Source organism: Mirounga angustirostris, unplaced genomic scaffold, assembly GCF_029215605.1.
Source record: "Mirounga angustirostris isolate CCGP_5_RB_7025 unplaced genomic scaffold, mMirAng1.0.hap1 SCAF_3, whole genome shotgun sequence".
Lineage (NCBI taxonomy): Eukaryota > Metazoa > Chordata > Mammalia > Carnivora > Phocidae > Mirounga > Mirounga angustirostris.
Window position 1 is genome coordinate 57929412 of NW_026991711.1, and position 26942 is coordinate 57956353.

The 26942-nt window shown below is 44.4% G+C and overlaps 1 long non-coding RNA gene across 1 annotated transcript; it reads left to right on the forward strand.

Annotated features, from left to right (window-relative positions):
- The first annotated feature begins 703 nt into the window (after positions 1-703).
- LOC135363748 (uncharacterized) lies at positions 704-26331 on the forward strand. The gene is made up of 3 exons (XR_010409804.1): positions 704-1173; positions 10068-10142; positions 26150-26331. It is a non-coding gene; the product is annotated as an uncharacterized LOC135363748 (long non-coding RNA).
- Positions 26332-26942: the final 611 nt, after the last annotated feature.

Consider the following 26942-nt stretch of genomic DNA (forward strand, 5'->3'; position numbering starts at 1 on the left):
GTGTTTGGTGTTTCCCCTTGGGTTCAATGATTCAATAGGATTCGAATCAGCAAAACTGTTAAAATAATGGTTATGGCTTATTGCAGTGAAAGGATACAGATTAAAATCGACAACAGAAAAAGGTGTATGGAATAGAGTCTAGGAGAGATCGGGCACAACTTCTGGTTGTCCTCTCCCAGTGGGGTCATGCTAACTTCTTCGGGCAGCAATGTGTGGCAATGCACACAAAATAGTGCCAACAAGGGAAGCTCACTGAGCCTTGGAGTCCAGAGTTTTTACTGGGGCTCTATTACACATGCATGGCTGCCTGCCCATGTGGTTGACCTAACTCCAGGCCCTCCAGAGATTAAGATAATACCATATGGCCCAAGGCCTTCAATAAATCACATTTTTTAAAAAAGATTTTATTTATTTATTTGACAGAGAGAGAGACAGTGAGAGAGGGAACACAAGCAGGGGGAGTAGAGGAGGGAGAAGCAGGCTTCCCGCTGGGCAGGGAGCCCGATGTGGGGCTTGATCCCAGGACCCTGGAATCGTGACCTGAGCCGAAGGCAGATGTTTAATGACTGAGCCACCCAGGTGCCCCAGTAAGTCACATTGTTAGCATAAACTATATGGTATAGCCTAACAAACTTAGGTAAACAAAGATACTTTTATCAGGCAGGATATTCCAATGACCTAGAGATTATCTCCTAGGAATTGGCAGGCGAGAATTCTACCACTGAACCACCGATGCAGGCGACGATCTCCTAGGAATTGAATAAGGGCCAAACCTTTCTGGGAAATGTACATGTTTGGACAACCCAGACTTGCTGAAATTATCCTTTACTACACAGAACCCAGATGCATTCTTATTGTTAAAAGAAAGATTCAGACATTACAGACAGGTCTAAATCACCCCTCTTCATGTAGGAGCATCTTTACAAATGTAATGTTTGCCTAGGTGCTGTTGCTAGAAGCTCTGTTGTAGTGTGCACTGGGACTCTTGTCTCAGAACAGCTTCAACAGAAGAGGAGCAAGATGGCAGAGGAGTAGGAGACCTAAATTTCGTCTGATTCCAGGAATTGGGCTAGATAGGGATCAAACCATCCTGAACACCTACGAACTCAACAGGAGATCGAAGAAAAGAATAGCAACAACTCTTTGAACAGAAAAGCGACCACTTTCTGGAAGGTAGGATGTGCGGAGAAGTGAATCGGAGGCGATATTCGGGAGGATAGACGGCGGGGGAGGGGCCTCCGTTGGCCGCTTCTGGCAAGTGATAGAGCTGCGGAGCACAAAATCGGAACTTTTAAAAGTCTGCTCCGCTGAGGGACGTCACTCCGGTGGCTAAGCGGGGGGTGGAACCCTCCGGGACAGTGTGGTCTCAGGACCCTCGGGGTCACAGAAAGACCGGGGGTGCCTGAGTGTGGCAGAGCTCCCAGGGATCGGAGCGGGGAAGCCGGCTGCAGAGACGGAGCTGAGGTGCGGGCTCTCAGCTCGGGGTGGCCATAAACCATGATCCGCGGCACAGTCGGGCCCCTGCTCCTCCAGCAGGGACCCAACAAGTGGCAGATCTGGGGAGACTCTCCTTCCTTCCCCGGGAGGAGCAGCAGGGGAGCGCACCGCAGGGATCTGCTGGGTTTGGAGACTCCACACGGGGTCGTGTGCCAGAGATAGAAACGCGCGGTCACAGGCCGGGCGAGCACAGAGTGTGGCCGGAGACCGGGGAGATGGGAGAGACTGACAGCTTTTCTCTGGGGGCTCACTGAGAAGCGGGGCCCCGAGATCTCGGCTCCTCCGGGGTGGAGATTGGAAGGCCGCCATTTTCACTCTTGGCCTCCAAAGCTGTGCGGAAAGCTTGCAGGGAACAAAAGCTCCCTAGAGCAGGGGCACCTGGGTGGCTCAGTCGGTTAAGCGGCTGCCTTCAGCTCAGGTCATGATCCTGGGGTCTTGAGATCAAGCCCCACGTATGGCTCCCTGCTCAGTGGGGAGTCTGCTTCTCCCTCTCCCTCTCCCTCTGCCTGCCACTCTGCCTACTTGTGCTCTCTCTCTATCTCTCTGTCAAATAAATAAATAAAATCTTAAAAAAAAAAAGCTCCAGAGAGCAAACCCGAGCAGATTCCTTAGCCCTGACCGTGCAAGGGTGGGGCAATTCTGCCTCTGGCAAAGACATTTGGGAACCTCGGCGACAGGCCCCTCCCCCAGAAGGTCAGCAAGAACCATCCAAGACCAAGTTTACTGATCAATGAGAATGGCAGAATGCCAGCGCTAGGGGAATACAGCACATAGAATTCATGGCTTTTTCCCCCTGATTCTTTAATCTTTAAAAGTTAATTTTTAAAATTTTCTTTTTCTTTCTTTTTTTTTTTGAATTTTTCTTTTTCCCTTTTTCAACCAACATCTTATCAACCCCTTTTTTAAAAATCTTTTTTATTTTTCATTTTTAGAGTCATATTTTATTCCTTCATTTTAGTTAACCTTATTTTTTGTATATATATAAGTTGTTCTCTCTTTAAAATTTTGGGATACAGTTTCTTCTAATAGACCAAAATACACCCTAAATCTCTAGTGTATGGCTTTGTTCTAGTCCCCTGCCTGATCACATTCTCTCCCCTTTTTTGTGTTTTGTTTTGTTTTAATTTCTCTTCTTTCCTTTTTTTTTTTAAAGATTTTTATTTATTTATTTGACAGAGAGAGACACAGCGAGAGAGGGAACACAAGCAGGGGAAGTGGGAGAGGGAGAAACAGGCTTCCCACCTAGCAGGGAGCCCGATGCGGGGCTCGATCCCAGGACCCTGGGATCATAACCTGAAACGAAGGCAGACGCTTAACGACTGAGCCACCCAGGCGCCCCTTCTCTTCTTCCTTTTTTCAACCAACTTCTTATCAATTCATTTTATAAAATCTTTTATAATTTTCATCTTTACAGTCATATTCCATCCCTGCATCGTATTTACCTTATTTTTGTACATATATAAGTTTTTCTTTCTTTAAAATTTTGGGAGGCAGTTTCTTCTAACAGACCAAAATATGCCCCAAATCTAGTGTGTGGCACTGATCTATACACCAGCCTGATCATATTTGATCGTCTTCTTCTTTTTTTTTTTTCCTTTCCCTTTCTTTTCCCCCTGGTTTTGGGTCTCTTCTGATTTGTTTAGTGTATATTTTTCTAGGGTCGTTGTTATCCTTTAGCATTTTGTTCTCTCATTCGTCTATTCTCCTCTGGGCAAAATGACAAGACAGAAAAACTCACCTCAAAAAGAAAGAATGAGAGGCAGTACTGACTGCCAGAGACCTAATCAATATGGACATTAATAAGGTGTCAGAACTAGAGTTCAGAATGACGATTATAAAGATACTAGCTGGGCTTGAAAAAAGCATGGAAGATACTAGAGAATCCCTTTCTGGAGAAATAAAAGACCTAAATTTAACCAAGTCAAAATCAAAAAGGCTATTAATGAGGTGCAATAAAATGAGGCTCTAACTGCTACGATAAATGAGGCAGAAGAGAGAAGAGAGGAGCTGGTTCTTTGATAGAACTAATAAGAATTAATAAGATTGATAAACCCCTGGCCAGACTTACCAAAAAGAAAAGAGAAACAACCCAAATAAATAAAATCATGAATGAAAGAGAGATCACAACCAACACCAAAGAAATACAATTATAAGAACGTATTATGAGCAACTATATGCCAGCAAATTAGATAATCTGGGAGAAATGGATGCATTCCTAGAGATGTATAAACTACCGAAACTGAACCAGGAAGAAATAGAAAACCTGAACAGACCTATAACCACTAAGGAAATTGAAGCAGTAATCAAAAATCTCCCAACAAACAAGAGCCCAGGGCCCATGGCTTCCCAGGGGAATTCTACCAAACATTTAAAGAAGAATTAATACTTACTCTTCTGAAACTCTTTCAAAAAATAGAAATGGAAGGAAAACTGCCAAACTCATTTTATGAGGCCAGCCTTACCTTGATCCCAAAACCAGACAAAGACCCCATCAAAAAGGGGAATTACAGACCAATATCCCTGATGAACATGGATGCAAAAATTCTCACCAAAATACTAGCCAATAGGATCCAACAGTACATTAAAAGATTATTCACCACGACCAAGTGGGATTTATCCCTGGGCTGCAGCGTTGGTTCAACATCTGCAAATCAACCAATGTGATACAATACATTAATAAAAGAAAGAACAAGAACGATATGATCCTCTCAATAGATGCAGAAAAAGCATTTGACAAAGTACAGCATCCTTTCTTGATTAAAACTCTTCAGAGTGTAGGGATAGAGGGTACATACCTCAATATCATAAAAGCCATCTATGAAAAACCCACAGTGAATATCATTCTCAATGGGGAAAAACTAAGAGCTTTTCCCCTAAGGTCAGGAACACGGCAGGGATGTCCACTATCACCACTGCTATTCAACATAGTACTAGAAGTCCTAGCCACAGCAATCAGACAACAAAAAGAAATAAAAGGCATCTGCATCAGCAAAGAAGAAGTCAAACGCTCACTCTTTGCAGATGATATGATACTTTATGTGGAAAACTCAAAAGACTCCACCCCAAAACTGCTAGAACTCATACAGGAATTCAGTAAAGTAGCAGGATATAAAATCAATGCACAGAGGGATGCCTGGGTGGCTCAGTCGGTTAAGCAGCTGCCTTCAGCTCAGGTCATGATCCCAGGATCCTGGGGTCGAGTCCCACATCGGGCTCCCTACTCAGCAGGGAAGCTGCTTCTTCCCCTCCCTCTGCCTGCTGCTCCCCCTGCTTGCACTTGCTCTCTCTCTCTCAAATAAATAAAATCTTTTTTTTAAATCAATGCACAGAAATCAGTTGCATTTCTATACACCAACAACAAGACAGAAGAAAGAGAAATTAAGGAGTTGATCCCATTTACAATTGCACCCAAACCCACAAGATACCTAGGAATAAATCTAACCAAAGAGGCAAAGAATCTGTACTCAGAAAACTATAGAATACTCATGAAAGAAATTGAGGAAGACACAAAGAAATGGAAAAATGTGCCATGCTCATGGATTGGAAGAACAAATATTGTGAAGATGTCAATGCTACCTAGAGCAATCTACACATTCAATGCAATTCCTATCAAAATACCATTAACTATTTTCAAAAAAATGGAACAAATAATCCTAAAATTTGTATGGAACCAGAAACGACCCCAAATAGCCAGAGGAATATTGAAAAAGAAAAGCAAAGTTGGTGGCATCACAATTCCGGACTTCAAGCTCTATTACAAAGCTGTAATCATCAAGACAGTATGGTACTGGCACAAAAACAGACACATAGATCAATGGAACAGAATAGAGAGCCCAGAAGTGGACCCTCAACTCTATGATCAACTAATCTTCGACAAAGCAGGAAAGAATGTCCAATGGAAAAAAGACAGTCTCTTCAACAAACGGTGTTGGAAAAACTGGACAGCCACATACAGAAGAATGAAACTGGACCATTTCCTTATACCACACACAAAAATAGACTCAAAATGGATGAAAGACCTAAATGTGAGATAGGAATCCATCAAAATCCTAGAGGAGAACACAGGCAGCAACCTCTTCGACTCAGCCACAGCAACTTCTTCCTAGAAACATCGCCAAAGGCAAGGGAAGCAAGGGCAAAAATGAACTATTGGGACTTCATCAAGATAAAAAGCTTTTGCACAGCAAAGGAAATAGTCAACAAAACCAGAAGACATCCGACAGAATGGGGGAAGATATTTGCAAATGACATATCAGATAAAGGGTTAGTATCCAAATTCTATAAAGAACTTACCAAACTCAACACCCAAAGAACAAATAATCCAGTCAAGAAATGGGCAGAAGACATGAACAAACATTTTTCCAAAGAAGACATCCAAATGGCTAACAGACACATGAAAAAGTGCTCAACATCACTCGGCATCAGGGAAATCTAAATCAAAACCTCAATGAGATACCACCTCACACCAGTCAGAATGGCTAAAATTAACAAGTCAGGAAATGACAGATGTTGGTGAGGATGTGGAGAATGGGGAACCCTCCTACACTGTTGGTGGGAATGCAAGCTGGTGCAACCACTCTGGAAAACAGTATGGAGTTTCCTCAAAAAGTTGAAAATAGAGCTACCATACGATCCAGCAATTGCACTACTGGGTATTTACCCCAAAAATACAAATGTAGTGATCCGAAGGGGTACATACACCCCAGTGTTTAAAGCAGCAATATCCACAATAGCCAAACTATGGAAAGAGCCAAGATGTCCATCAACAGATGAATGGATAATGAAGATGTGGTGTACACACACACACACACACACACACACACAAGAATATTACGCAGCCATCAAAAAAAACCCCAATGAAATCTTGCCATTTGCAAGGCTGTGGATGGAACTAGAGGGTATTATGCTAAGCGAAATAAGTCAATCAGAGAAACACAAGTATCATATGATCTCACTGATAGGAGGAATTTTTTTTTTTTTTTTTTAAAGATTTTATTTATTTATTTGACAGAGAGACACAGCGAGAGAGGGAACACAAGCAGGGGGAGTGGGAGAGGGAGAAGCAGGTTCCCCGCAGAGCAGGGAGCCCGATGCGGGACTCGATCCCAGGACCCTGGGATCATGACCTGAGCCGAAGGCAGTCGCTTAACCAACTGAGCCACCCAGGCGCCCTGATAGGAGGAATTCTTAATCTCAGGAAACAAACAGGGTTGCTGGAGTGATCGGGGGTGGGAGGGATGGGGTGGCTGAGTGATGAACATTGGGGACATTAAAAAAAAAAAGAACAGCTTCAACGTAAGTAGGAAGACAGATGGTACAAAACATGCTTAGCATTGGAATAACCTTACACACATTTTCCAAGGAATTCTCATAAGGACTCAGATTACATTCCTTTCAATTTCAGATAGATTGTGGGAAAGTTAAAGTAAAACTTTTCTCTTAGGAAAAGAAAATGACAGAAGAGACACTTATTCCCAAGCCAGCTATAAGTTCACAGTGGCTTACCCTAGTTCCTTTGGGATCACTAGGGAAAGCATTATGGAATTGGAATGCTATCATCAGAATCAAGCTTGAGTTCTGGCTCTGCCACTTCTTGGTGACTATAGCAGGTTGACTTGTGTCATCCCCCAAAAGATATGTCCAAGTCCTAAACCCTTGTACCTGTGAATGTGATCTTATTTGGAAATAGAGTCTTTGCAGATGTAATGAAGTTAAAGATCTAGAGATGACATCAGCTTGGACTTAGGGTGGGACACAAATCCAATGACTGTCATCCTAATAAGAGAAAGGAGAGGGAGATTTAACACACAAAGAGACACGCAGAGGAAGAGGCCGTACAGCGATGGAGGCAGAGATTGGAGCACTTCAGCTTCAAGCCAGACAATGCCAGGATGGGTGCTGCCACCAGGAGCTAGGAAGGAGCAAGGAAGGATTCTCCCTGAAGACGCTCCAGAAGCAAAGTCTGCTGATAATTTGATTTCAGATTTCTGGCTTCAAAGACTGTGAGAGGAGGCATTTTTGTTGTTTCAAACTACTAAGTTTGTGGCAATATTTTATCACAGTGCCAGGGAGCTAAGACAGTGACCTTGTGCCACTTTCTGAACTTACCTAGTCTGTATCATCTATACAACAGCCATACCTACCTCTTGAGAGAATTAAACAAGATAATGTATAAATAATAGCGAGAAGTCTTTCTAATTTGAAATTTCTATTTTCCTAGTAATTCTCAAATGCTTCATGAAGATGCTGCTTTGGGTATTTTGTGGTATAGTTTTATACTTTTTTGGCATTATGACTCTGAACTCAATGGAAGATGAACTTCAGAGCAAGATTCTATGAAATCTCATATGATTTCAGTGCAAAAGAGTGAGAAAAGAGAAACAGGAATTGGAACAAGTGGCAGCTACCCAGGCTCTTTAAAAGATGCACATCTCGGGCGCCTGGGTGGCTCAGTTGGTTAAGCGACTGCCTTCGGCTCAGGTCATGATCCTGGAGTCCCGGGATCGAGTCCCGCATCGGGCTCCCTGCTCGGCAGGGAGTCTGCTTCTCCTTCTGACCCTCCCCCCTCTCATGTGCTCTCTCTCTCAAATAAATAAATAAAATCTTAAAAAAAGAGAGAGAGATACACATCTCCTTCCACTAATGACAGCCACTGCGGAGTGACTTCATCACTTGGAAAATTAAGTCCTGAGGGCTGGGGCTCCTAGACTGGGAGGCTGCGTCAAGCTACATTCACTGTGTCAGCGCAGGGTGGTGAACACGACCACTGCTTCTTTCCTCTGGTTGATGCTGTGCTTTAGCACAAAGTACCAGAGGGCAATGAGGGGCAAGGACTACATCCTTAACAGGAAAAATTATTCCCAAGTGGACTGAAAAAGCTTATCACTACCGGAGCCCAGAATCACTGTAACTTCCTTCTATGGTTTTGCTTTTTTTTTTTTTTTTAAAGATTTTATTTTTTTATTCATGAGAGATAGAGAGAGAGAGGCAGAGGCAGAGGGAGAAGCAGACTCCCTGCGGAGCAGGGAGCCCGATGCGGAACTCGATCCCAGGACCCTGGGATCATGACCTGAGCTGAAGGCAGACGCTTAACCGACTGAGCCACCCAGGCGTCCCTATGGTTTTGCCTCTTCATCGTGTTGGCATGGTGGCATGTCATCACTTACCCACAAGTCTGGAAGAGCAGTCTCTGGCGCAGGCGCTACTGTAGACCTAGATCATTTGTCCCTGTCAGGAGAAGGATTTATGTTAAAGAAGCCCCCCACCCACTCCTTCAGGATAATCAAATCCTATACTCATTTGCATCGGTGGTGGGGGGAGTGGATAGAAAATTTATTAGGCACTTATTCTGTGCCAGGAGCATTGTCAGCTGCATTTACATACATTTTTTCTCATTTAATCCTCATTTGATTAATTTGGAAAGGTCCTAGCTTCAATTAGATATGGGGGATGTGGCCTGCAGATAAACTGAACAAAGAATTCAGTCTTCACAAGCTTTTGGGAGAAGGGTTATCTGCCCTTATAAGATATCTTTTGTTAAGGAACCACAGTTTTGTCCCAGCACAATCATTCATTCATTTTCATTCATTATTTCAACAAATATTTACTAAATGCCTTTTATGTGTTAGAAATCTCCACCCTGTGAAGCTTATATTCTAGCTTGGGTAGAAGAAAATAGATTGGTAAAATATATGCTATGTGAAAAGGTACTTTGCAAGATGGAAAAAATAGGGAAGAGTAATAAGGTTTGGAAGTGCAGGGGTAAACAGGGTGGTCAAGGTACATTTCACTAAGAAGGTAACACCTGAGCAAAGACTTGAAGCAGGTAAGGGAGGAGCCCTGTGGGCATCTGGGCAGGAGCCTTCTTCAAGGCAGAGGCAGAGGCCCTGCTGTGGAAGCATGCTTGGTTTGTATAACAAACAACAGGAACAGCAGCTAGGATAGAGTAAACAAGGGGACATCACGGGGTTGGGGGCGGGGAGGTAGAAGAGGTGAGGGTAGGAAGATATCATAGAAGACCTTATCAGCAACTGTAAGGACTGACAGGGAAGGTGTTGGAGGGTTTCGACTGAAGGAGTGATCAGATTAGAACCACCCTTTAAAGGGATTACTGGGTCTATGTTGATATAGACTGTAGAGGGGTGTGTCAGTTTCCTAGGACTGCTGTAACAAGTACCACAAATCGGGTGGCTTAAAATAACAAAAATCTATTTTCTAACCATTTTGGAGACTAGAAGTCTGAAATCAAGGTATCAGGAGGGCCACGCTCCCTCTAAAGGCTCTGGGGGAGAATCCTTCCTGGCTTCTTCCAATTTCTGATGGTTGAGGGCATTCCTTGGTGTTCCTTGACTTGTGGTAGCATATCTCCAATCCCTGCCTCCATCTCCACATGGCCTTCTTCCCTTTATCTCTGTGTCTCTAAATCATTCTCTCATAAGGACACCAGTCATTAGATTAGGACCCACCCCAATCTGTCCTCCTCTCAACTTGATTATGTTTGCAAAGACCTTATATCCAAATAAGGTCACATTTACAGATACTGGTGTTAGGACTATGACATCTTTTCTTAGGACACAGTTCAACCCACAGAAAGAATCGAGGGTGGAGGTAAGAAGCCCAGCTAAGAAGCAATGGCAGCAAACCAGGTAAGAGATATTTTTAGCTCTGATCTAAGTTGTAGTAGAAGAGTAGTGAGAAGTGGTCTGACATATTTTGAAATCTGAGTGAAAAGTGTTTCTGACATATTGGAAGTCAAAAAGAGAGGCATCAAGGATGTCTCAAGGTTTTTCACGTGAGTACTTGGAAGATTAGAGATCTCGTTAACTGAAGTGGCAAAGGCTGCAGGAAGAACCCAGGCATCCCAAGTTCTTTCATTCAATACTTATAATAACCCTTTGAGATTGATTGGTACTGTCAACAGCCTCAATTACAAAGGAGAAAACCTAATTTTAAGGTGGTTAGGTAACTCACCTAGAGATATCCAGCTTCCAAGCGGCACAATGGAGAGTCAAACCCAGGTTTGCCTGAAAGTGGGGCTGGAGATGTTGAGCACTGTGTTACTTAACCTCACGAGTGTTTGTGTGCCTTTTGTAGAGCTGTCTAAGGAAAGCACTTCTTTGAGGGCGCCTGGGTGGCTCAGTTGGTTAAGCAACTGCCTTCGGCTCAGGTCATGATCCTGGAGTCCCGGGATCGAGTCCCGCATCGGGCTCCCTGCTCAGCGAGGAGCCTGCTTCTCCCTCTGACCCTCCCCCCTCTCATGTACTCTCTCTCATTCTCGCTCTCTCAAATGAATAAATAAAATCTTTAAAAAAAAAAAAAAAGGAAAGCACTTCTTTGGAATACATTTCTCAAATTGCCTCCAATTTCCTATTCTTAACTTTTGATTACCCTCAACCCCTCATTTCTACTTTCTTTTTCTTTTCTTTTTTTTTTTTTTAGTTAGGGGCTTGAATTCAACATGGGGCTTGAACTCGTGACTCAGATCGAGAGTCGCATGCTCTACTGACTGAGCCCGTTTAGGGCCCCTCAACCCCTCATTTCTGATGGTGTGTCTGAATTTCCCATGGGTGAGATTAAATAATTTTGTGTTCAGAAAGGAATGCTTACTAAGCTGTCACATCAAGGCCCATTGCTTTGCAGCAGGAGATGACTATGGCTGCTAGGACCCAAATAGCTGGAGAGGGGTGGCAGCCTCCAGCCTGCTCACGCTGCCTGCCCATCCTCAAGGTGTTTCCACAACCTCCGCGGCAAGTGTCCGAGCTGCAGGCCAAGCCAGAGTCTCTTGGTCTGGGGCATGCCTCCATATTCTCTGGAGTCAATAAAATGGAGCTGTAAGAGTTCATCAGGCACCTTCTGGTCTACCCACTCCAGACGCCCCAGTTCTGGGTCAGGCTAGACATTGTCTTTGCCTTCCATCAACTCCAGGACCTCTTGTGGGGAGGCTCAGTTGAATTCCTCAGGCTGATCTTGGCTGCTGGTTCAACTTCATTCTAGTACTGGTTGTTCACTTAGTGCTGATTGCAGCCAGCCCCTCCTTTCCCTCCACTCTCCTTCCCACTCCCACTTTGTGCCCCTATACTTCTTAAGTGATAAAATTATAATTATTATGATAACAATAGCTAAAATGTTTTAAGTGTTTATGATGTGCTAGACACTGTGCTCAGGGTTTCACATATGATAACTTTTCTAAGTCTCAGAACAATGTAGTGGGTTACATATGACCTTTTTATGATAAGGAAATTGAAGCATAGAGAGATAAAATAATTTTCCCATGGTCATAACGCTAATGGATGGGATTGCTGGCATTTGAACCCAGGCACTCTCCTTCCATCCCCTGTCCCATGTGGTGTCTTCTTTGGAAATAATAGGTATAATGGTAATCAGAATTGCAACCAGGAAATATGTCAAAACTATCTCAACCACCCTGCTCAAATTCAGATAAGGAGGCCCAAGGCAAATGAAATCATATTCTGACTGTTGCTAGATTTAGCTTACTTTTTCTTTCCTTCCTTCCTTTTCCCCCAATAATAGACTTGAGTAATATGGTGGCCCCATGACAGGGATCATACCACACAGTGGACAGAAGGTCAGCTTTGGTGTCAGCTCACTGACCAGCTTCTGATCAGGGTGACTGGGCAATGGCAGACCCTGGAGAACACATCCTCAGAGGTCACTTGATGTTGATTTTATGACTTCACTCCCGTGAAATTTCCTAGGAAAGTTGGCTGTCCTTCTGTTAACATAGTAGCTGGAAAGGTCGCTGCTGGTTGGTCAACTACAAGGACACAGCCGATGAAAGGGAGGGGTGTGAGGTACAGCTACACAGATTATGGCTCAAGACCAATGTTTTATCCTATTTTAAAATGTTTCTATATATAACCAGTTTATTTAGCCTTCTAAACTCATGTGATTAAAACAGAAAATGTTTCAAATTTTTATCTAATAATTTTGTCCAACCGGCCTTGTCAAACTTTACCAATGGGTAGCTCATTCATTATTGATATCTTTGTCAAATTTTATAATTCTTTAGGCATTCTTATTTTAGAACAGTCTCATTTTGATATTTAAGGCTTATCCCTGTTCATTTCCAAACTTCTACCTCAAAAGTTGTTCTAAGCTTTTTCCCCCTCACCCTCCTAGTACTAACTAGACCTGTTTTGGTTCTTGGGGTTTATGAGGTTAAATGTGGTTTGTGCAAGTGTGGTTGAGAGCAGGTTTGATTCCCCTGACAAGATCAGATTTGATTTAATAGGCAGCATTCCAGACCACATGGCTCTGTAAATTGTACTGGTTTCTCCTTCCCCCCATCTTACTGCCCCTGTCCATACCAAAGATGCTCCATCCCATACCTCTTGATCCTGGCATTATTATTCCCTTCAGGTTAACTGTCTTTGATCTGGTATCAGCAATGTGACCTAACCCTAGTTCTTTTCACTGGAGTCTGCTTGACCTATTGGAAACATACATATCTTTGTTTTGTCAAATGGTATATGAGCTATTCCACTGCAGAGAACTTCCCTCCATCTTGCCATTATCCTGAAGTTTCTCTTCCTCTTGCTCAACTAACAGGCAGATTAGACCACTACTAGATAAGTAGATGTTCAACCAGGGAATAAAATAAAATTCTCCCCCTCTTGTAGTCTTCCCCAACCTTTATTGCTGATTCTCCTGGGGTCTTACACTTGGTTTTAGAGAATGAAAGGAAATAGCTTCTTTTCATAGACACTGTATTAGTTAAAAAGCCGAGGACTCCTTTACCTCTTAAACTTTTTCTTATGGTCACTGGGTGTGTGGGGTGGAGTGGGAAAGTAGGATTGGCTCTGAACTGGTGCCTCTCATAGGCCCTGAGATGAAGAGATAACCCCAACTGATGGCAGTTCTCTGAATGCGGGGTGCTTAATGCCTCTGGTTAATTCCAGGACATGGGAAAAATTTCACTTCATGTTCTGTTTCGTATAATTGCATGTTTTAATAGTTTAGGGTAGAATTTGCCCAGTGATTTTTCAGCAATAAAAGCCCGCCTTATTTTGAGGTCCAACATCCATTCTTCCCATTCTCCTTGCGAGCAGAATCTTGATTTTGTTCATGAAGAAAGCCTCCTCTGTCTTCTTTCTCTCTCATTATTTTTGCGGATCATTTAAGAGTAAGACACAGACATGGTATCTCTTCATTCTTAAATATTTCAGTGTATCTTTTCTCAACTCAAGGAATTTTCTTACAAAAGCACAGGACAATTGTTAAAACCAGGAAATTAACCTTGATAAAATATTCTCTAATGTATAGACCTTATACGTATTTTGTCAATTGACCCAAAAATATACTTACAACGAAAGAAAATCCAAGGCATTTGTCACATTTCTTTAGTTTCCTTTTAATCTACAACTGTTCCTGAGTCTGTCTTTGTATTTCATGACATTGACCTTTTTTAGGAGTTTAGGACAATGAGTTTGTAGACTGTCCCCAGTTTGAGTTTGGCTGATGTTTCCTGGTGATGAGATTCAGGATTTCACTTTAGGAGGCACCTGTTGATTAGGCCCATTGGGCCGAGAATCCAATTTCTTTTCTTTTTTTTTTTTTTTTTAAGATTTATTTATTTGAGAGAGAGAGAGAGAATGATGGGGGGAGGGGCAGAGGGAGAGGGAGAGAGAGAATCTCAAGCCTACTCCATGCCAAGCACGGAGCCCCATATGGGGCTCAGTCTCACGACCCTGAGATCATGACCTGAGCCAAGATCAAGAGTCGGCTGCTTAACCCACTGAGTCACCCACATGCCCTGAGAATTTGATTTCTAACTCGAACATTTCTGACTCACTGGCCCCTTATGTCTGTTACTTTGTTACCACACTCAGAATTTGCCATATTCGTGGTTTTGTACTGACCACACTGACTCCTGCTGCCCTTTCTGTGGAAGCTGTTAATCATCATCAGAGGACTGATGGGAGGAACTGATCTAGTAAACCAGATCTATTTCTACTCATTTAATTTGGGGGGAAACTTCTGCAAATATGGTTGGTCCTCCCATGCACTATTCCTGGTACCCACAACCCTGTTACCAGTTCAGAAGATGACCCAAGATGAGTTTGCTTGATAAACCTCGGCCTTCCAGTGATTGCTTCCGGATAGATTCAAAATGGGATTTTAGTGCCTACTTTTCATTTTCAGGTAGTGAAAAGCTGCAGTCGATTGGTTGATTTTTGTTTTTAAAGAACACAGTCTTCTGACCACGTGCTGTTTGTCCTAGATCTGGCAAAAGTAGACTTTATGAGCGTGTACTCAGAAGTCGGCTGCAGTTTACTAGCCTAAGCCGTGCTCCTCATTGGAGGGAATATTCCTAATACCTTGCTTGCACTTGGTTTTCCCAGGGGAGGAAGGGGCTCCAGTGTGATCCACTGTACTTTCTTCTGAAATTCACAGTGAAAGGAGCAGATACCCCAAGCATATGCGGCCTTCTGTGTGGGTGTGAGATGTGGTCTAGCACATTCTTTGCAGAGTAACCCTCTTGCCCTTCACCAGGATCTCCCCAAGAGTAGGCAGGTGACTCTGGGGTGTGAGGTGCTGATGGGTTCTTTTGCGGGTTGCCCCACCACCCAGGAGTGTGTCTCCCACTCAGTGTATCCTCAACAACAGACATGCTACCACAGAGCAGTGTCCGTGACGGAAGTGAAATCAGAAGTAGACAGAGCACATGGCTGAGAGGGTGGTGACAAGAAGGGACTCTGGCTTTTGTGGTTGAGATTGGACTCATGATAAATGACTGTCTACAGTGCTCCTCCAGGAAGCTGACATATGGGGAGTTTTATTTTATTTTTTATGGTAGCCAAAAGTATCATTTCATACTAGCCATGTTTGACACTGCAGGTACTAAATAGTGTTGTGGTTCTTTTTAAAGATTTTTATTTATTTATTTGATGGAGAGAGGCACAGCGAGAGAAGAAACACAAGCAGGGGGAGTGGGAGAGGGAGAAGCAGGCTCCCCACTGAGCAGAGAGCCTGATGTGGGACTCGATCCCAGGACCCTGGGATCATGACCTGAGCCGAAGGCAGACGCTTAACGACTGAGCCACCCAGGCACCTCTAAATAGTGGGTTTTGACACATGGTTTTGAAAGGGGCTACGTCTCCAGGTTCTTAAATAATGGCTGAGTTTTAAGAATGATAAATCACCTACAAGCATATTTATATGCCAAAAAGAAAAATAGAGAACAGTATTAATATTACTATCCTCAGGATAGTTTATATAGAGAGACAGAGATTTATTTTAAGGAACTGGCTCACAACTGTGAAGGCTTGGTGAGTCCAACATCTGATGGGGGAGGCCAGCAGGCTGGACACTCAAGTAAGAACTACAGTTTGAGTTCATATTATAAATATGACCCTCATTTAACGATGTCCAGGCTCACACAGTGCAAGTTCTCAGGGGGGTGGTTGGAATGCTGTATGCTCCTCTCAGCTTGAGGCTGCAGTCTGCACCATTGCTAGCCCATGAGAGCTCACCTCTTGAGAGCATTTTTTTTTTGCGTTAAAAAAATAAATATATATAATTTACATACCATAAAGCTCACCACTTAGAAGTGTACAATTCAGTGGCCTTTAGTATGTATACAAGGTTGTGCAACTATCATCACTAACTCCAGAACACTTTTATCACCCCCAAAAGAATCCCCATACTCATTAGCAGTCACTTCCCATTTCCCCATACCCCCAGCTCCTGGCAACTACTAATCTGCTTTCTGTCTCTATGGATTTGCCTATTATGGGCCTTTCATAGAAACAGAACATAGAATAAGTGGCCTCATGTGTCTGGCTTCCTTCACTAGCATAATATTTTCAAGGTTCATCGGCATCATAACATGTATTAGTACTTCATCCCTTTCAATTACCAGATAATATCCTATTGTATGGACATACTATTTTGCTTATCCATTCATCAGCTGATAGACATCTGGGTGACTTCCCACTTTTGACCATTAAGAATAGTGTTGCTGTGAAGATTGGTGCAGAAGTTTTATTGGGAACAGGTTTTCATTTCTCTTCACTTCTAGAAGTGAAATTCTCGGGTCATAGGGTAACCCTACATTTAATTTGCTAAGGGATTGTGAAATTGTTTTTCACAGTAGCTGCACCGTTCCTGCCAGCAAAGTACGAGAGTTCTTACCTTTCCACATCCTTGCCAAATCTTGTTATTGTCTGTTTTTGTGTGTGTGCGCTTCTAGCCCTCCTAGTGGGTGTCTTATTGTGGTTGTGAGCATTTTTAACACAATGTTCTCACACATGTTAGAACTGGGGTTTGCATACGGGAGTGCGCCAGCCCATAGTCTATTGCAGAACCTTAGCCATTCTGTCATTTAACCAAGATTCACTAGCATCTACTATGTGCCCAGGGCTTCTCAGACACAGGGAGAACAAGGCCCGTCTGCCTGGCCCTCATGGAATTTACATTCAGTAAAGATGCTACAGAAATAGGTGAAACAATGAATTAAATGGCTGTACGTTGGAACGAGCCTCTGAAGGACGTGAACAAAGACTGAGGAAAGGGATAATGATGTGTACGTGCATGGTGTATTAGTCAGGGCTCTCTAGAGAGGCAAATGTTTATATAGAGAGACAGAGATTTATTTTAAGGAATTGGCTCACAGCTGTGAAGGCTTGGTGAGTCCAACATCTGATGGGGGAGGCCAGCAGGCTGGACACTCAAGTAAGAACTACAGTTTGAGTTCAAAGGCAGTCGGCTGTAGAACCAGAAAGAGCTGATGTTGCAGGTGAAGTCCAAAAGCTGTCTGCTGGCAGAATTCCCTCTTGCCCAGGAGAGGTCAGCCTTTTGTTCTATTCATGCCTTTAACTAATTGGATGAGGCCCACCCACATGAGCGAGGGCAATGTGCTTTACTCAGAGCCTATTGATGTAAATGTAAATCTCATTCAAAAACACCTTCAGAAGAACATTGGGAACAGTGTTTGACTACATCTGGGGACCGTGGCCCAGCTGTTACCCGTCACAGGAGGTATCCACAGTAGATAGGCGATTGGGAAGGCTCTCTGGGCAGGTGATATTTAAACTGAGGTCTAAAGGATGAGAAAAAAATCAAGTATGCAGTGAGGAGAATATTCCAGGCAGACGATACTGGCCTCAGTGTCACCTTCTCTGAAGTTCAACTTTTCTTTCTTCTATCATCTGCCATCAAAGTCAGTAAATAACAAAAAAAGGAATAATGGCTGGAACCCGCGTTGTGGCATCAAGTGCCAAAGCTATTTTTCGATTCCAAAGCTAATCCACTAGGCTTTAAAATAGAGAATTTTGTTCACTTCCCGAGCTGGACACCAAGGCAGATTTCTAAGGAAAGCAGTGTAAAAAAAGACAAATCTCAAAAGTTCCAGAGAAGACGATTGAGACCTTGAGGATGAGTCATTTCCTTGGAAGTCTACAATGACAAATTATACTAGATAGGGAGGGATCCCACCTTTTTTTTTTTTTTTTTTTTTTTTTTGGAGGGAGAGAGAGGGGCAGGGACGGGCAGAGGGAGAGGGAGAGGGAAAATCTCAAGCAGGCTCCACGCCCAGCACAGACTCCGATGCAGGGCTCGATCTCATGACCCTGAGATCATGACCTGAGCCAAAATCAAGAGTCAGACATTTAACTGACTGAGCCACCCAGGTGCCACCCCAACCTATTTTTGAAAAGGCAGAGCCTATTCTCACAGTGAGGAGTCCCCAGATCCAGACCCATCCTTGCTGAAAGGACCCTAGCCTTTGGGGCTACCTTCCACAACTCCCAGAGCCTCTGGCCATGGATTTGCCTTATTGAGGTTTCAGAGTACAAGGCAACACAAAACAAAACAAAAACCCTACCAAACAGTTCTCTTATGCCATGCAATTTGGGTTTGAGTGTGGACAGTTCTTTCCGTCATGTGGCAGAGACCAGGGTGCAGGACTTGTGGGCTTCTTCTCCTCAGCTGACTCCCTAGGCTTCAGGCAGGGTATGATGGCCTCTCCAGGACCGACTTTGTATTTTGTGGTCTTCAGGTTTCCTTCTCTCTTGCGGGGAGGACTGACTGGCAGCTTCCACGCCAACCAACGTGGGCCAATTGTTTGCCTTTCTGGTATACTTATGTAGCAAGAATGTGTGTCTTTCTCCTTTGGCTTCCTGCTCTAAGGTCTCTTATTCTCTTTCTCTTCCTGTCAAGGAAGACACACCTTCACTCTGCAAGGGAAGTATAAAATGCTCTGCATTGTTTTTCCCTAGTCAGAGTGGGCTCCTTTTGTGCTTTCCTCTATGGAAGGAGTAAGGCTCCCTTCTCTCCCTTTCCTTGGGCTACAAGTTGACTATTTGATTTCAGTAACTCAACTTTTACATGCAGATGTATTCACCAGCCAGATTGGAACAGCTTCAGAAACTGGCCCTAAAGCCAGAGAAGCGTGTACGGTTTGAAAATACCTGTGTGAATAATTTAAATTCTGGCAAAGATTTTAGGTACGCAGATGGATCATAGGGAATAAATTCTCTGGTTGAATGTTAACTCCTATGGATAAGAGAAAGCCAAGGAGGAGGTCATAGGACCTCTTTCACCTTTCCTGAAATAATAACAATAGTAAGAGCCAACTCACTAGGTGCCAGACATTGTTCTCACACTCTGTGAAGGCTGACCCATCCAATCTTCATGCAGCCTCAGGAGACAGACTATCATCCCCACCTTCCCGTGAGAACACGGAGCCAGAAAGAGCTTGAAACCTCCCCAACTCCCCACAAGGAAGTGGTGGAAAGTCTCTCAGAGTCCACTCCACAGATATTAAACGTAAGTGTCAAAATACTAGCCGGTTTGCCCTCCCAAGTCAGGAAACAGACTGGAGAGGGTTGCTGCCACCTTTGTGACAGGAAGCCCTGCCTGAGGCCTTCCTCAGCCTGCTCCCGCCAGTGGCCGGGCCTTAAGCTGGAGGCCTGTTGCTGCTTGGTCCCTTTTCTGCATCAGGATGCAGGCAGAGCCACTGAGGCACGTGGACCCAGCCCCTCTCATCTGCAGCAAGCAAATTTTCTTACTTAAAGTAGTGCCCAGAGCAGCGTGTCTCCACATGTGATGGCAAAAGATCAGCTGGGATGTGGCGACAGGGCAGGGACTGACTCCAAGGGGCAGCGGGGAGCTGCTAGGTGATGCTCCCAGGTGATGACCTGCTGCTGGCCCACGGGACTAAGAAGCAAGGGCCTAGAACACCTGCCTCTTGATTACACTTGCTAACTGCAGGTTTCCGCTGGAACTTTTCTACTAAGTTAGTCCTTCTGTATTTGAGCACGCATTCGCTATCTCTGTTTTTATTCACTGGGGTCGACATTTTCCATTTGGGAGAGTGCTCTGGGCTCAGTTGTGCCCCCCTGCCCCCACCATATGTTGAAGCTCTAACCCTCAGGACCTTAGAATGTGATGTATTTGGAGAAAGGGCCTTTCAAAAGGTGATTAAGTTACAAGGAGACCCTAAGGATGTGTCCTAATCCAATTTAACTGGTGCCCTTTTGAACATGAGGAAATTTGGACGCACAAAGAGAGAGCCCAGGAGGCACCTCACAAAAGAAAGACCACCTGAGGACAGGCTGGCTCGAAGGTGAGAGGCCTCAGGAGAAACAAGCCTGCCCACACTTGGATCTTGGACTTCCAACTTCCAGAACTGTGAGAAAATAAATTTCTGTAGCTTCGGCCTTCCAGTCCGTGGTATTTTGCTGTGACAGTCCAAGCCGACTGGTACGGAGGGTTCCTATTATCTGAAACCACCCACCACTGGGTGACTTTGCTGGGCATCAGGCAAGTTGAAAAGACAGGTGATTGTTTTTCCTGGCCCTCAGCAGCCTCAGAAGGGGCGTGAGGCCCGCGGTGGGCTCTTCCAAGGGCCTCCAGTTTGGAGTGAGGTGTGAGCGCAAGCGAGGACAGCTCAGAATCAGTGGCCCCTTTTGTCCATGGGCTCCATGGCCGTGGTGGCAGTGGAGGAGGCCAGTGTCCAGCAATGACGAGGCCGCTGCTAGGGTCCTGGGGCAGCGTTGTCCGTGCAGGGACAGCAGCAACAGCGCCCCCACCAGGCTGTTTTTGAGGCATGACCCCGCAGGGTCCGTGGCCTGGTTCCCTTCGTTCTTTGCCTTCTTCTAAACCTGGGCCTTCTGCCTCCCTAACCGTTTCCCCAGCTCCCCAGCAGTTTTCTAGCAGATTCCCCTTCTGCTTAAGCTTGTAAAGCTGGCTTTTATTCGTTGCAATCAACATGTTTGACTAGTATAGTCGCAAAGATTTTGAATAATTGACCTTGCTTTGTGGCTTGAACATTCTTCATCTGGAGGTTTTTTTTTTTTTTTTTTTTTAATTCATCTGTGTTTCATTGCCTTCCCATCAGCGGCAGACTGATGAGGTTTGCTCCGTTTCCCATGCTATTATATCCAAGAAGAGCCTGGAACCGTGGACTGCTTTGGCCCTCACAGGCTGCCTGAGAGCAATCACTTCCTTCGTTCCAGCCAGGATATGGGAAGGTGCGCTTCAGTGCCAAGTGTACATCCTGATCTTCAGCCCCAAACCACATGTCTCATGCTATCCCTTATAGCAGTGGGTTTGTGCTGAAAATGAAGAGAAAAACAGCAGTTTATGCAAGTATCTTCATAGTCTCTTTGAGCATGGCAGAGGTTTGGAGTCAACAGAGGCCTACCAGTGTGATTATGGCAACGCTCGTGTTAGAACCGTTCTCCCCAATTATACCAATCCCCAGATCTCTTTAACTCCCACCCAGTACTTCCGGGTCCCAAGTCACCGGTTTTCAAATTTTTTTTTTTTTTAAGATTTTATTTATTTATTTGAGACAGAGAGAATGAGAGACAGAGAGCATGAGAAGGAAGAGGGCAGAGGGAGAAGCAGACTCCCTGCTGAGCAGGGAGCCTGACGTGGGACTCGATCCCGGGACTCCAGGATCATGACCTGAGCCGAAGGCAGTCGCCTAACCGACTGAGCCACCCAGGCGCCCAGTTTTCAAATCTTTTACTACAAAACTGTATATATTAATTAACAAATTTATTTTTAAAATTAGTCAAGGCATCACTGTGGAGCCTTGGGAAAATCTCTTAGTCCGCCCAACTCTCAGTTTTATGAGGAGAGAGCAATAGGACCGACCAAAGAAGAGAGCAGGGTCCCATCCATCACCGAGGGTCAGAACATGTTGAATGTGTTTGGAGGCCTGGTAGGACAGGCCCATTACAGGTTTGATTTGCAAGAGGGCTCAGTGAGCCTCCTCAGATAGAACCAGGCAGGGTAAGCCTGCCCCCAGGCACAAAGTCTCTGTCCCAGGGAACGAGACAAAATTCCCATTACAGTGCTGTGTTGTCCCGTGACTTTGCCTCCTATGTCTGGGTCTGATGGAATGATGGGGATGAAGGCAGGACTGGAGGGGAAGTGGACACTAAGTTCCAACAGGAGGCAATTTCACTGAAAAGCTTGAAGATATTGGGGTATGACCAGTGTCATCTGGTATCCCTCTAATAGAGGATGGAGACAGACATGTTCTCTGCATCTTTGCTAAAGCCTACCACACTGCTCAGCACCTCCAAGCCTCCAGCGCCTGGTAGCTGTTTCTGAAGGGAAGTGGGAAGTGACAGAAGCGTCCACGGGGGCAGCTGGCCGTGAGGATGTGACAGTGACCAGCAAAGGGAGGAGGGCGCAGGTGAAGAGACTGGAAATGGCAGCTAATGAGACTTGAATCTCTGTGAGACACCCCCTGGGGAATCAGGAAATACCTTGGGGGCCCTTTACTCAAGATTGTGGCCCTGCATTAATAGGTGGGAACAGGGCTCAGTGAAACTTGTATTACATAAGGATTAGGAACAATACAGGGAAAGCTTTGAGCTGGTGCTCAAATTACGCAGCCACCAGCTTGCACAATACCCACAGAGATCATGGCTGGCCATTAACCTTGTTTAGTGAGGTGAGGGACGTTTTATCGTATGAGGCCCAAGTGTACAGTTTCCGTTTGCCTTTTGGAAATATGAAAAATTGTTTCTATCTTGATGGGCTCCTGGGGAGGAAGTCTTCAGGTCAGAGACCATGAAGGATGTGAACAGAGGAAGGGTGTGAATGGGATAAGGCATTGACCTCCATGTTTTGTGCAAAATAAGACTGAATGTTGGGAAAATATTTGTGGACTGTTAAGTGCCATTTTCAGGCTCCTGGAAAAGACTGAAATGCCACCCGTGAAGCATTTAGCACTAGATGGGTCAACAAATGTGAGGGAGCATGAAAGGAAATTGTGCTGTGGAGGAAGGGGAGGTAACCTGTAATTTTCCTTCTATCTTGACTTTCTGTAATCATGGTAATTTGTATTTCCTTACTGTTTATTTATTTATTTTTTAAAGATTGTATTTATTTATTTGACAGAGAGAGAGAGGAATCACAAGTAGGCAGAGCGGCAGGCAGAGGGAGAGGGAGAAGCAGACTCTCTGCTGAGCAGGGAGCCTGATGTCCATCCCAGGGCCCCGGGATCACGACCCTAGCCGAAGGCAGACGCATAACTGACTGAGCCACCCAGGCGCCCCTGCCTCACTGCTTAGATAAACCCCTCTGTACACGCTTACTCGAGTCTTCAGTCCTCAAACTTAGCCAAACCTGTGGTTTATGATGTTGTTAAGGATGCTATAAGAGAAGCTTACATGCCCTGTGCATTGTTAATGAATAAATCTAAGGGATTTGACAGCTATATTGGGAGTAAGGAGGTTGGAAAGGAAAAGGGGGTAGGAAAGGACAGAACTGGAAGGGACAGCTTCGGTGTCTATCGGCAAGATGTAATATTTCAGTTAATCTCAAGGCTTGATGGAATTAGGCAGAGATCATTTATTCTTACCCCACCCAATACTCTTTCTTGTCTTGTTCCTCAATATGTAATTCAATTTAAAAAAAAAGAAGGAAGGGATGCCTGGGTGGCTCAGTCAGTTAAGCATCTGCCTTTGGCTCAGGTCATGATCCCAGGGTCCTGGGCTCAAGCCCCACATCGGGCTCCCTGCTCAGCAGGAAGCCTGCTTCTCCCTCTCCCACTCCCCCTGCTTGTGTTCCCTCTCTTGCTGTGTCTCTCTCTGTCAAATAAATAAATAAAATCTTATTTTAAAAAGTGAAGATTTTTCATCTATCTTCATCAGCAAACGAGATGCTTACCCCCCCTACTTTACTGAAAAGTCAAAGAAGGCTTTTAAGGGGAATTGGAGGCAATCAAGATGGGAACCTAAAAGGCTTCTGAGCGCCCTCTCCTGTGCATACACTGAATGGTCAGTTACTCAGAGCGTCCCTCTGAGGGAGATCTAGACACTAGCCGAGTGACTTGTACACATCAGAAGAACGAGAAAATACCCACATCAAAATGGGTACGAAAGGCTGAGACACACCCTTACCATAAACGCTACTCCCAACACACATCATACAACTAGGTGGGAAGTCATAACTTTCTGCTATTCGGGGAAGAGTGAGGTGTTTGGATTCCACATCTAGTGCCCCAACTGTGAAGACTCCCAGTACAGGAACTGGATCTTGAAATACTTGACTTTGAAATCCAATGTGCTTATGTCTGAGACCGCAAAATTATAGCAAACAAAGAGGCAGATCTTAAGGGCCCTGTGAACACTCGCCACAGCTTTATGCCCCAGGGCTCAATGCAGAGAGAGCAGGCAGAATGGCCATCTCTGTCTCTTCCTGAAAGAGAAGTTTATCTGCATATTTTCAAAGCTGCTGCCAGGCTTCTGATTTATTGGTTGCCAGGGGCTGGGGTGAGATAGAAATAGGGAGAGGTTGGTAAAGGGATACTAAAAAGAGAGACAGAGAGACAGAGATATGAAAATAACAATTTATGTTTTAATCCAGAATTATTGGACATTCTTCCCCCCACTCCCCCACATCCCCATGCCTCCATACAGTTTTATATTTGGGAAAGTGGACATCCCACTCTTGGATTGCCAAGTTTATTTAACTCCATAATTGTTTTTTTCATTTTGTCAAAATGCCTGGCAATAAGAGTAATAATAATAGTTGGTTTGAGCTTATGATGTGACATTATACTATAAATTATAAATACTTTATATACATTATTTAACTTAATGATCATAACAATTTCATAAAGTAGACATTATTATACCCATTTTTCAGATAAGGCAACTGAGTCTCTCTATCAGGTAGGATACTTTCAGCTTAAAGTTACAGAAAACCCAAATCAAAGTGGCTTTGTTGCAGAAAATAAAAATCAGACCGGTGAGAAAGCAAGCGACACTCAGAGAAGTAGGTGAACTTGGGTTTATTTTATATCAGCAGACCCAGACGAGGTTGCACTTGAGAAATTCTGGCCCCGGGCAGCGGGGTTATAGTGCTTTTATAGGGGAATGCAGGGGGTCAGGTTCCAAGAGCTATGCTGACTGCTAGTAGGTGGGTTTAAATTTGGCGGGGAGGTTGCTTTAGGTGGGAATAGCGGTTAGTGCAGGGAGCTTGTGGTGGGAAGCCTGTTTACAGAAGCAGAAAGGGCTGGTTATTTCTTGCTCCCAGCAGGGCTTCTGGTTATCCCTTGCTATTTCTAGTAACTTTCCATCTTCTGGGGCCTGCCAGCCTGGGCCTGCTCTGGGTAATTTTCCTCTTCAGCTTGAACAATATAGATTCAGTAACTCATGCTACTGAAAAACACCAGAGGTTGGTGGGACCAAGCACAATTCAATCAGTGTTCTTGTTCCATTTCTCTGAGATTCTCTTGGCTTTTTCTTCCTCCAGATGTCAGATTCATCCTCAACCTGGTATCATGATGGCTAGGAGAACTGTATGTCTCACAGCCACCTAGGACAATATCCAGGATCTCTTCCTATGGTCCTCTGTGAAGAGTGAGGAAACTTTCCCAGAATCCTTTGACCAACTTCCTCTCACATCTCATGAACCTGAGATTTTTATCACCTGTCCATGTGTGAACCAGTACCTATGACTATTTGAATGCCTTGTGTTCACTGGCTTGGGCCTGAGTTTCTAAACCAATCTCTGGCAAGGAGCATGGGATTACTTTTAGACCAATTGGAGTCAGTTGTGTAAAACTGAGTTCAGCAATCTAAAAGACGCTTTGCAAATAAAAGAAAAATATGAGTGAAAATGCTCAGGCAGGCTCTAGTCCTGATTCTGCCTCATTGGGTGGGTCAGGGAGTCCGTTGACATTTCGTATTCCTCAGCTGTAAAATGATGACTTCCGGGGCACTTGGGTGGCTTAGTGGGTTAAGCATCTGCCCTCGCTCAGGTCATGATCTCAGGGTCCTGGGATCAAGTCCCACATAGGTTGCTTGGTTTCACGGGTTCACAGTGGAGAGGAATTTTGCCTCAGAATGAATCGTACCTTCGGTATCACTTATGCCTGATTTAGATGCTGTCTAGAGCAGACTCTGAACTTGGAGTTGAGGCTGAAATGGGATAAGACTGTGGGGGCTGTTAGGATGGGAGCAATGTATTTTGCATGTGAGAAAGACATACATTTGGGGGTCCAAAGGGTAGAGAGTTTTGGACTGAATTGTGTTCTCCCCAGATTCATATGTTGAAACCCCAACCCCCAATAGGACTATATTTGGAGACAAGGCTTTTAAAGAGATAAGTTAAGTGCAGTCATAATTGTGGAGTTCTAATGCGATATGACTGATCTCTTCAGAAGCGAGAAGACACCAGCGGACACATGTGTGCGTGCAGAGAGAAAAGACCACATGAGGACACAGCAAGAAGGGAACCATCTGCAAGCCAACAAGAGGCCTCAGGAGAAAGCAAATCTGCTGACTTCTTGATCTTAGAATTCTAGCCTCCAGTACTGTGAGAAAATAAATGTCTGTTTGTTAAGCCTCCTGGTCTGTGCTGTGGCAGCCTAGCAAACCAATACAGATTTTACTTCTTCACTCCAGTTCCATTCGTCATGGCCTTGCTTGTGGCACTGGAGCTGGATTTTGTAAACATTTTTCCGTTGCTGGTTGGCCTGATGTTAGCTTTGTCAGTAGATGGTACTATAGGGATATGAGAGGAAAAAGGAGCTTCTCTTCTTGGTTATGGTTCTCTTTCTCTTCCTCTTGCGCATACAAGGTAACTTCCCAGTGGCATGTATATGGGGCATCCCATGGCCATCACTGTCCAGTTTTGGCCCACAGTTTCCCACCTGCTAGTTCTAATCCACTGGCTGTGAATCTCCTCTAAAGTAACTGGCCTAAGCAAACTTCACCTCTAGTGGGATTTGGCATACCTTTTCTAACAACTTCTGAGCCCGTCCCCCCTTTTGAATTTGTTCCTTCCTTGGCTACTCTTGCTTAGCCCTCAAGTATTCTTTAGAGTTTTCTTTTATCCCCTTTTAGTACCCAATCTCCTACAAATAGTTATTAATTCCTTATATTAAACTTTGCCTCTTTAAATCCTATCTCGAGAGACGCCTGGGTGGCTCAGTCGTTAAGTGTCTGCCTTCA